Below are 11882 nucleotides of genomic sequence, written 5' to 3'. Positions count from 1 at the left end.
TTGGCCTGCCTGGCTGAGCCCGTGTTAAAAGGAGGGCCAGTTTCTGCTCCGGTGCTCACCCAAGTCGGGTGCTAATTCAGGCAGATCCATGCCTTTTTTCAGTGGCTCTCAGCCATACACGCCTCGATAATCACGCTGGGGAGGTGGAGGCGGTTGGTCCTCCTAGCCAAGAAAAAAGAATTCATTTCTGCTTCTCCTCCAGCCCTGAATAAGAACAGAAATGTACAAAGCATCCTGAGCAGCGTAAGAAGGCTGCTGGAACCAGTGATGCCAAAGAGATTTAATATAGATGGGCTAAACTTTCCTCCTCTCAGAGAGAGGCTAGTCAATGCCTGTACTGCTAATCCAATCAAAAGAAAGAATCAAATAACTTGTTGCTATCACCGTAATCTGAACAGGGCTGTTCTCTGCGTGGCTGATTTTTCTGAAAGATCACAATGCCCAGTTCAGAAAAGTAGGGGCTGATGGCCCAATGGGGTCAAAGAGACCCTCCAGATTCCCCATGTGCCCACTGGGGCCTCTGCTAGTCTTATACCAACTCACTGGTGGGCTCCTTTGGGTTCTGAACACCTTATAGAGGCTACGGCCCAAAGTGGGGATGTAACGGTGTGACAGTTAGCTACTGCTGTGTAACAAATTACCCCGAAACATAGGAGCTGAAAACCACTCACATGTGCAATCGCCCAGTTCCTGTGGATCAGGAATCCAGGAGCATCTCAACTGTGTGGTCCTACTTTGGGGTCTCTCACAAGCCTGCAGTCTGGGTATCAGTTGTGGTGGTGTTATCTCAAGGGCAGACCTAGGGGGAATCAGGCTCTGAGCTCACGCACTCACGTACTGTCAGTAGGAGGCCTCAGGTCAGCGTCGATAGGGCCTCTACACAGGGCTGGCTCCCAAGCTGCCAGCAGGATCTTCCCAGAATTCATGAGCCCAGAAATCACACAAACCTGATGCAGAAGCCCAAATTATAAAAAAGGTCCAGCTGATTAGAAGGCAATCTGGTCCTATAAAATCCTCCAACAAGTCTGCACATTCTGTTCACTCTGCAAACATTTGCTAAAGTGCCACTTACTGAGGCCAGCCACTTGACAAACTTCATCTCATTTATTCTTTACAGCCATACTTAAGAGGTCAATATTATTGGTTCAGCTTTGTAGACCTGGAGTCTGAGGCTCAGAGAAGCTGGATGACTTGCTGGGGGTCACTTGCCTACAGAACAAGAGCTGGAACCAAGCTCTGGATGCCTGCTCTTTCCAGATGTCACCTCCATGCCACGCATGGCTGAATCCTTCTGCCCTGACTCTGCTAAATGCAATAAGTCATTCCCCTGCAACACACAGCAGAGCCCTTGGACAAGTACCCCACCTACCTCCTCTCTGGCTGGAGGCCATGCTGGGAGTAGAAAGAGAAGAGGGAGGTGCTGGCCCCAGGCGCAAGATTAAAAGGGCACCAAAAACTTCAATAATCAAGATGAATACTATTTCAGTGCAATATTTTAAAAAAATATAATTGACAAACTACAGCTCATGGGCTGGCTGCCTTGTTTTGTAAACAAGATTTCATTACTTTTACATGCCAAGACAGGTCACACCCACTGGGCACACCTGTCTGGTTTTACTTCTGGAAAGAGACTTTCCTTACCTTTTCAGCCTGGAGGACAGAGCACGTGTCTGCAAATACAGGCCACGTGGGTGGGATCCTGGACAAGCACAGAGAGTGACACCAGGAGTCGGACTGCTCTCTAATTCCTCCTCGGAGCCAGAGCGACATTGATGGGGTTTTCAGACATGAGGAGGAAACACGCAGCTGGTGCTTGGAGAGCAGGGTGGGATGGTGCCACTCCTGGCTCCCCAGAGGGATGCACTTGGCCATGTGGTTTGCACATAGAGCGCCGTGTCCCCATGCCAAAGGTGTGATAGGAGCCATAGTTATTTTTAAAACACATACTCTACTTGGGCTCCACCACACCCAGGCAGGGACTCCAGTACCAGTGTCCAGCAATTGTTAATGGAAAAAGAGATGCTGCTGCTGCTGCTGCTGCTAAGTCACTTCAGTCGTGTCCGACTCTGTGTGACCCCAGAGACAGTAGCCCACCAGGCTCCCCCATCCCTGGGATTCTCCAGGCAAGAACACTGGAGTGGGTTGCCATTTCCTTCTCCAATGCATGAAAGTGAAAAGTGAAAGTGAAATCACTCAGTCATATCCGACTTTTAGCGACCCCGTGGACTGCAGCCTACCAGGCTCCTCCATCCATGAGATTTTCCAGGCAAAAGTACTGGAGTGGGGTGCCACTGCCTTCTCCGAAAAGAGATGCTAGGGCCCCCAAAAGCCATTCTTAACTATGGACATTATTGCTCCGTTTTGAGCTGCACCCAGGGACTCGTAAAAGGAAGACATAATGCTTGTTTGTGAAACTTTTATAGCTAATTGACATTTTTTCAGTGCTCCCCTGATAGCTGTAGTTACTCCTGATTGGAACGGCCACGGAAAACATCAAGTTATGCACTGTCTCCAGATGGGGCCGTATTTCTGATATACCACTGGAAAAAAAAGAGAGAGAGAGAGTAAATAAAAAACTGTCAAAACAAACACCCTTGGAAGTGATAAAGAGGAGCTGAAATGATTGGCAAAAGCAGTTTTCTTTGCTCGAAAATGATGCATACTGTGTTCACACTAATTGATGATGTTGGACTCTCTGGGACTGTCAGATCTCCTCCTTCTTGGGAACATCTTCCTCCCTTCTATACCTGCTCTTTGCTTTACAGACAAAGGGGAACACAGAAGCAAACATCTCCTTTCCTGTCTATGTGCCTCTTTCTACTCACAGGTCCCAGACTCTGTCCTTGTTGCTAGCAGAAGCCGGGAATCATATTCTGGCTGCCTTAAGTCAAGTTCATGAAACAAAAACAATTAGAATCAAACAGAGAAAGCACACAAATGATGGGAATTCCACTTTGGTCTCTGGACATAGTCACATACACATTACCCAGGAAGATCGGTAACGAGGACAGTACAAGATACACCAACAGAAGTGAGGAAGCGCTTGGCATAAATGCCAGTGTGCGTTTGTAGAAACTAATGAGTATTTTTATGGATCCATTTACTACAGGTTTCAATCTAATTTTCTTGACTCAAAAAAGTCACTGACTCATGTAGAATGAATTCACTTGAGAACATTATTTTTAAAACAGAACAATATGCCAGATGGAAACTATTGTATAAAACCAAGTTTTCTGGTTGCATGGCTGACTATTTCACATCCTGCCAACATGGAGGTCTCCTAGCCCATGTGTTTCCTGATTAAGAACATGTCTCATGATAAGTATAAAATCATAAAATGCAATTGGTTATATTTAATACCCAGTGTCCACGTATCAAAAACTTATGCATTTAGGGCAGAGGGGAGAGTGTCAAGTATTTGCTCAAAACCTATGTTCACTTAGGGCTTCCCTGGTGACTTAGTGGCAAAGAATCTGCCTGTTATGCAGGAGCCACAGGAGACGCAGGTTGGATCCTTGGCTCAGGAAGATCCCTTGGAGGAGGGCGTGGCAACCCATTCCAGTATTCTTGCCTGGAGAATCCCATGGAGAGAGAAGCCTGGTAGGCTAGCCCATAAGGTTGGTGCAAAGAGTAGGACATGACTGAAGAGACTCAGCATGCACCCACACAAACATGTATGTTTACTTACCTTACACACAATTTAAATGAATTCAGAGACCAGATTTCTAAATCGAAGCAGCAACTGAAGAGAAGGATGGGTGTTGCTAGAAGCAGCTGCTGTGATAGCAGATAGAAATTGCAAAAGAGTAACAGCCTGGCAACAATGGGAAAGACTTTTAACTCAATGTAGTTACACGAGAACTCTGTGAGTCTTAGTCACTGAGTCCAGCTGACACAGATGCAAGAGCCCAGGGCAGGTCTCGGGCCTCAGGGTCAAATGCCAGCCAGTGGGAAAAGTCATGTTCTGGAGATCTGTTTAAGAAGCAGGAAAGGATACACTTTAGAAAAGATTCTAATTAAAATGTTCATTGGGGCTGTTATTATTATTAATTGAGGGGAGCTAAAGGGCAAACCTCTGTATCAGGTGGGACACTTTTGGCCTCAAATAAGAAAAACCCATCCAATCAAGTAAATAAGAGAATACATTAACTCCCCAAGTGAAACTTTATAGTTGACCTGGGTTCAGAGCCGGCTGGATTCAGGTGGTCAAAGGATGTCATCAAATTCTCTATCTTTTCATCCCACTTTTCTCTGAAATACTGTGCCATCCACGAGTTCAGTGCTCCAGGGCAAAGGGAGCTTCTCTACCTCAGTGGTTAGAGTGTGAATCCTGGGGAGGATGTTACTGGCCCAGCTCAAGTCCTTTGTCAACACTCAGCCAATCACTGCGGCCAACGCAGCACAGCACTAGGACGGGCCAGGCCTTGGCCACACCCACACCCAAGGCTGGGGAGGCAGCGAGGGCTGATGCAGGACTCTCCCCACGGCCGGGGGACAATCTGGAGGCAGATGCATGAAGAAGGAGGTAAGGATGCTGCGCTGATAAAACCCAGTGATGTTCACTGCACCATCAGTATCATAAAAGCACAGTTGTTTAGAATGACTCAATGTCTGAGAGCTTTTGAGTTTTACGTTTCCTAGAAAACAGACTGAGAGGGAGAATTGGGTGCAGCTAGATTTTGGAAGAAGGCTCTTGGGACAGAAACACAGAAAGAGTGAGGGGAGCTGTGTGGGCAGAAGGGGCATCAGGATGTCATGAAAGAGCACCGACAACTTTGGCCTGGCCCACAAAGAGCTCTGAGCTCAGTCAGCCCTTCACAGGGGCCAGCCCTTTGTTCCTGCTGCATTGAGCGGTCACTGGATGTGCACTGACCCTGGGGACGGGTCCTAACCTTGGAGGAAGGGAACCCCTTCAGCCAAGTGCAATGCTGGGGGAGGGACTCAACTGAGAGTCATCGCCAGCCAACAATCCCAGCTTTGAGGGAAATGGAGCCTCATGCTGAAGGAGAGGTCTCGGCAGAGGGCCAGATTGAAGCTGCAGCCGGTGCAGTAAGGCAGGGTATCTCTCCCAAATGTGAGACCATGAGCTTCAGATTCTGCCTACCCTGGACCAGCCACCCACGTGGCCTGAATGCACCTCTCTCAGGAAAAGAGAACCCCCTGCAGACAGGCTGGATCCTGGGGAAAGAAAAGACACTACCATTTACTGAGTACCTGCTATGCGCTGGTTCCATGCTGGTTTCCTTGTGGTGCTGCACACGGGCTTCCATTCAGATGACGAGAATGAAGAATCTCTGAAATGAATACTATAATGAGGAGGGGGGAAAGGTGGGAGAAATTTAAATGCTGGTTTTTGGGGCCTCATATTCAGAAAATTCTTTCCAATTTTGGATTACAGAAACCACACTAATAACAAAAGAAAGAGGATCACAAGGCTCCCACTAAACCAGTTCAAGAATGAGAAAAAGAATAGTTATTCAAAAGTGAGCCCCGGGGGGTGAACAAAGTTCATTTCTGAAAGTGTGCCAGGGGAAATCAGTTCCCAAGAGGAGATAGGAAATTTATGGAAAGTCTTAAAAAGTGTAACCACATAATTAGTCTACTTTCGGAAGGATCCTTTTTAAAGGAGAATCACCCCAAAAATCCAGAAAATCAGTTTTTATAAAGAAGGGTGAGGTGGTCTAAAACAAAGAACAATGAGATAAATACCACAGGACGTGGCCAATTATGTACATTTGTTTCCTTTCCTGAGAACAAAGAAGATGGAGAAAACAGTGAGCAGGCCTGATCACTCCTAGTTTTTATTTTGTGTGTTCCCAGTTGCTCAGTCATGTCTGACTCTTTTGCGACCCCGTGGACTGTGGCCCACCAGGCTCCCCTGTCCATGGGATTCTCCAGGCAAGAATGCTGGAGCCGGTCACCATTTCCTCTTCCAGGGGATCTTCCCAACTCAGGATGGAACCCGTGTCTCCTGCACTAGTGGGCGGATTCTTTACCACTTGAGCCACCTGGGAAGCCTGTGTACATTTCAAAGAGGGAATGATACGAGAAATAAAGTCCTCTCACTTGCCCCTGACTGTTTCCCACTTTTTTTTTAAACAGGAGTTATGAACCTGGAGTTTATCACGGAGCTGAAAAGGCCCACAGATGCCGATTGCCAGTTTAAGCTTGTTCCTCGGCCCCTGGAATGACACCGCTACTGTTTCCACCCACGCTTGTAGAACTGTACCTGGAGAGCAGCAGCTGCCCCACCGCAGCGTCAGAGCCCAGCCAGGGGCCTCTCGGGAGAACCTCATTCCTGGCCTGCAGAGCAGTCAGGCTCTCTGAGCAGATTTGGAGCAGGGGAAGGTGCGGGCGCATGCGCCTGGAAGCTTTAAGCTATCGGTCAGCCCTCTCTGATAGGGTGGTGATGGTCAGGCAACAGTCCCCAGTTAGCCAATCCAACACTTACCCAGGTGTTGCTGTGATATTTTGCAGATATAATTAAAACACCTCCTCAGTTGAGTTTAAGTAAGGGAGGTTGTCTTGGACAATTTGGGTGGACCTGTGGAAGTAGGGCTGAGATTTCCAAGAGAGAAAGTGAGAGTAAGGGAGAGGGGGGCTTCCCAGGTGGCGTTGGTGGTAAAGAATCCACCTGCCAGTGTAGGAGACATAAGAGATGTGGGTTTGATCCCTGGGTTGGGAAGATCCCCTGGAGAAGGGAATGCCAACCCACTCCAGTGTTCTTGCCTAGAGAATCCTATGCACAGAGGAGCCTGATGGGCTATAGTCCAAGGGTTGCAAAGAGTCAGACACGACTGACAACTTAGCCAAATGTGTACGCAAGGAAGAGAGATGGAGGAACTTCCACCTGTGGACAGCAGCTTTTGGCTGTGCCTGTGGGGCTCCTCCCTGCAAGGTCTTCCTTAATTAATGTTGCCCTCACCAGATGGTCAACACCAAAATCAAACTGATTATATTCTTTGCAGCCAAAGATGGAGAAGCTCTATACAGTCAGCAAAAACAAGACCGGGAGTTGACTGTGGCTCAGATCATGAACTCCTTATAGCCAAATTCAGACTTAAGTTGAATAAAGTAGGGAAAACCACTAGACCATTCAGGTATGACCTAAATCAAATCCCTTATGATTATACAGTGGAAGTGAGAAATATATTTAAAGGACTAGATCTGATAGATAGAGTGCCTGATGAACTATGGATGGAGGTTTGTGACATTGTACGGGAGACAGGGATCAAGACCATGCCCAAGAAAAAGAAATACAGAAAAGCAAAATGGCTGTCTGAGGATGCCTTACAAATAGCTGTGAAAAGAAGAAAAGTGAAAAGCAAAGGAGAAAAGGAAAGATACAAGCATCTGAATGCAGAGTTCCAAAGAATAGCAAGGAGAGATAAGAAAGCCTTTCTTAGCTATCAATGCAAAGAAATAAAGGAAAACAACAGAATGGGAAAGACTAGAGATCTCTTCAAGAAAATTAGAGATACCAAGGGAACATTTCATGCAAAGATGGGCTCAATAAAGGACAGAAATGGTATAAACCTAACAGAAGCAGAAGATATTAAGAAGAGGTGGCAAGAATACACAGAAGAACTGTACAAAAAAGAGCTTCATGGCCCAGATAATCACAATGGTGAACTATTTCAAATCCTGAAAGATGGTGCTGTGAAAGTGCTGCACTCAATATGCCAGCAACTTGGGAAAACTCAGCGGTGGCCACAGGACTGCAAAAGGTCAGTTTTCATTCTAATCCCAAAGAAAGGCAATTGCCAAAGAATGCTCAACCTACCGCACAATTGCACTCATCTCACACGCTAGTAAAGTAATGCTCAAAATTCTTCATCCTGTTGGCCCCTCACCCACCAGGATCATCCTCCCTGTCCATCCCTCCTGGCCTGACACCCTGGGGAGCCCTTGGTAACTTTCCTGGTGAATTCCTTTTCCTGTTCCCAAGTGACTTCTGACAGCCCCCCACCGGGGAGTCCTCCTGAAGAATTATGAGGCTGGGAAGAAAGCCTTCTGGGTCCTTTTCCTGTAAGAATCATGCTGGGCTGATGGTCTTTCACCCTGGAGAAGGTGGAAACATTTTAGACACCGGGAGAAGGCGGAGTGGGGAGGAAGGGGGAAGGAGGCGGGGAGAGGGAGGCGCTCCAGAGCCGCAGCGGGTGGCGAGCCGGCAGCCCGGCATCTATCCTGCGACTTCTGTTGAGCGCCTGCTGTATGAGCCGTGGAATGGTCCCTGCCGGCTGCACGCTGGTGCGCTCAGGCAGCGGCAGACTTGCAGACAAAGCACGTCTCCAGCCCGTCAGACCCGGGACCTCAACTCACCAAGAGGCCTTGGAGTCTAGGGCTGCACTTTCGATTTTCTCCCGTAGGACTTCGTAAGCCGTCTCTGATACAAAGGAAACAGAAACAGCCGTGGCACGGAATAGAGTCAGCACCGTTTACTGGCTGAATTACCGAATACGTGTGAGAAAAAAAAAATAAAAAAGAATGCGCGTAAGGCCTCGTTTACACGCGGTAAAATTCACTCTTCACTACATACAGGTTTATGAGCTCTAACACATGTAACGGCGTAGCCACCCCCACAACGAGACGTAGACGTCCCCTCCCCGCAGAACATCCCCCCAGCTGCCCCTCTGTGGTCAGCCCCGCCCTCTCCTCAGCTTCCCTGGTGGCTCAGAAGGTAAGCAGTCTGCCTGCACTGTGAGAGACCCAGGCTTGGTCCCTGGGTCAGGAAGATCCCCTGGAGAAAGGAATGGCAATCCACTCCAGTATCACTACCTGCAGAACTTCAAGGACAGAGGAGCCTGGTGGGCTACAGTCCATGGGGTTGCAAAGAGTTGGGACACAGCTGAGGGACTAACATGTTCTGCCCTTTCTTCACCTGAGACCCTTGCAACCTCACATCTGTCTTCCTTCCCTGTAATTTTCCCCTTCTGGGACCATTGGGTGGAATCTTAATTATATTAAAAGATCATTATTAATGCTTAATTGCTCGACTCAGTTCTATAATACTTGTTTCCTCTCCTATTTTTTCTGCTTTTTTGGATCACTTCTGCATCAGATAGTGATGTAACATTATGGGCAGGGAGAACAGACAGACTTTCCTTGGCATCACAACTTGTTATTGGAGATGCCAAACCTCATGGGCAGCGCTTCTTGCCTAAAGCACCAGCTCTCTGATCTCCCGACACCAGCCCCCAAGGCCTCGGACTTGGGTACTAGTGTAACTCAGCTACAGCCTTCCCTCCCCAGCCACCTCCCACAGCTGCTGTGGATGATGGAGGCAGCCGGCCAGCTCTGCCCACAGTGCTCGCAGGCCTCCACGTGTGAAGAGTGAAGCCTAAACGGTGGGGGAGGTGGGGGTGGGGTAGAGGCAGAGATCACCCTCTCCCGCTCCCATCCCATGAATGGCTGGGCTTCTGTTTCCTCCCAGGAGAACTCTGGCACCTTGAAAGGGGCCTGTGCGTGTGAGAGGCTTAAACTTAAATATCTTTCAAGTTGAGTCTGTCTCTGACCTTGACCTTCTCTTAGGATAGGGCTTCCCTGGTGGCTCAGATTAAAGAATTCACCTGCAAGGCAGGAGATGTGCGTTCGATCCCTGAGTTGGGAAGAGCCCCTGGAGAAGGGAATGGCAACCCACTCCAGTACTCTTGCCCGAGAAATCCCATGGACGGAGGAGCCTTTGGGTTACACTCTGCTGCTGCTTCTGCTAAGTCACTTCAGTCTACGGGCTCTCAACTAGTCAGACACGACTGACACTTTCACTTCAGGGTAGCAGGGGTTTCAGGAAGCAGCAACTCCTCGTGTCTCAAAGGATACACCCCCCCCCCCCCCCACCCCCCACTCATAAATCTTCTCCTGGGGCCATTCTCCATGCGTGCACTCTCAGTCTGCGTGTCCTCAGTCCTTCGACACCCTTCCTGCTCCCAGAAAAGGAAAAGGGGCACAACGAAAATTGGAGACCCTGAACTAGAGACTTTTGTTACAAGGGGAGTGGAAGAGAAAGACAAACCTGCAAATGTCTGAACACATTTTCTGGATTACCTGCATTTTGCCATTTCCTCTTTGCCAAGTGGATGATGGCTAGTTATATAGAGATTTCCTAAAATATGTTTGATCTGTTCAGACTTCCTCATTTTTAATAGAGTTCCCGTGCATTTGCAGGGATGGTTTGGGCTTGTCTACACTGATAAGCTTGTGACAGCCTATTTCTCAAACAGCAGTCAGAGACTGCTACAACCCATGCTTCTGGAATGGTTGCAAGACGATGCTTTCCTTGTGATCAGATGTATCCTCCACCACTTGTCAAACCCCACACCGATGAGCTGATCATCTGTCACTGATACCAGGAAATTTAATGAACATAAATGAAGTACTTTGAGCTTCCAGAACAGCCTTCATTTTGAGAGGAAGACAGACAAACGCCAGCCCAGCCATTGTGGGCTGGCTGGAGAGTGAGATAGGAAAGTAAGCAAGTATTAAATGTTCATTTCATTGCTTAAGGATTTTATCATGGTACTGAAATAAGCTTGAGCCCCAGAGCCAGAGGGCTTTTCTGGGCCATTCACAAGTTATTTCCAACCTCAAGCCAATTCTCTTTGAGAATTCTTTTTCTACACGACCCTCTGCACCCCAACCTTGCCCACCTCCTTTTGATCTACCTTCTGGACCTCCTGGTGCAAGTGAGCAGAAAAGCTCCAAAGGGGAAGACGGCTCTGGGACTCCCTGACTTAGCAGATATGGCCTCGACTTTAGAACAGCCATCATCAAGCCTGCCACACACTGGGAAAAACAAAACCAAGCCCACCTCCCAGGTCTTTGCTCATGGGTTGTTAAACCTCTTTAGGAAACAGGTGTTTCCAGGTCCTAAAGTTCAGAACATCCAGGAAAACAGCCATTTCCAGTCTCTGAAAGTCAATGTCATGGCCCAGTACCCGGGAATGTTATGGCTGATCAAGGAGATAAACACAGAGCAGTACTTTCTCAGGTGAGCAGCACTTCAGATCACAGAAGCAGAAGGGATGAAGCCACCCAGCTTGCACAGAGAGTCCACAGGGAACAGATGAGACTCCAACGCAGATTAGTAAGGGTACTACTACCAGCTCCAAAAAGACAAGAAACCCGTGCGTTTAGTCAACAGCATAGGAACTCCCTTGCCAGATGCTCCAGAAACATCTTCATCTCTGTCCTACCCAGATGGTAGCTCTACCTTACGGGGCCACGGAATTAGAGCGAATACTCCCAAAGCAATTTTCTCAGTCCCGTAAGGGAAGAACAGAAAAAAACCAAGTCTTTTTAGCTCAAGGCTGGGTGTCCTAGGATGTTTTCAGTTCCTTGCCTTTTTCAAGCAGTCTTTGAATTTGTTGCTCAGTCATGTCTGACTCTTTGTGACCCCATGGACTGCAGCATGCCAGGCTGCATCTCTAGGAATGTGCTCCGGAGTCCTTGAATAGTTCAATTCCAGAAAACAAGCCTGTAACAAAGTCCAGGTGAGGCGGGGGATGCTTGTGATGTCATTTCCCACGTGATGAGGGTCGCACTGTGAGGGACACATGGCTGTGGCTGCTTTGAGAGAGGAGTGTCCAGTCTCTTGACCCCCAATAAAGGTTTGGAATAAATTTTACCTTTGCAGGTGAGCTCCTGGAGGGCAGAGACCCTGATCAACTCCCAGCAAGTAGGAGAGATGGCAACTCAAGGAGGCCCCGGATGGGCTGTGTGGGATGGTTTCTAGATTGTTATCCAAGAATCAATTGGAAGCTGATGGGTATTCGGTCCAGGCTTCAACTGGAGCAAGAACTCAAGTACCTCAGTTAGCGAGTTATCTCCAGTGCCGAGCGCACCTCCATCTGCCCTGGGTCCCTGGCACTGCTGGTGCTGCTACT

Source organism: Bison bison, unplaced genomic scaffold (assembly GCF_000754665.1).
Source record: "Bison bison bison isolate TAMUID 2011002044 unplaced genomic scaffold, Bison_UMD1.0 scf7180017864335, whole genome shotgun sequence".
In the NCBI taxonomy this organism is placed as follows: Eukaryota; Metazoa; Chordata; class Mammalia; order Artiodactyla; family Bovidae; genus Bison; species Bison bison.
The sequence above is the reverse complement of the archived record's forward strand: the minus strand, read 5'-3'. Positions refer to the sequence as shown.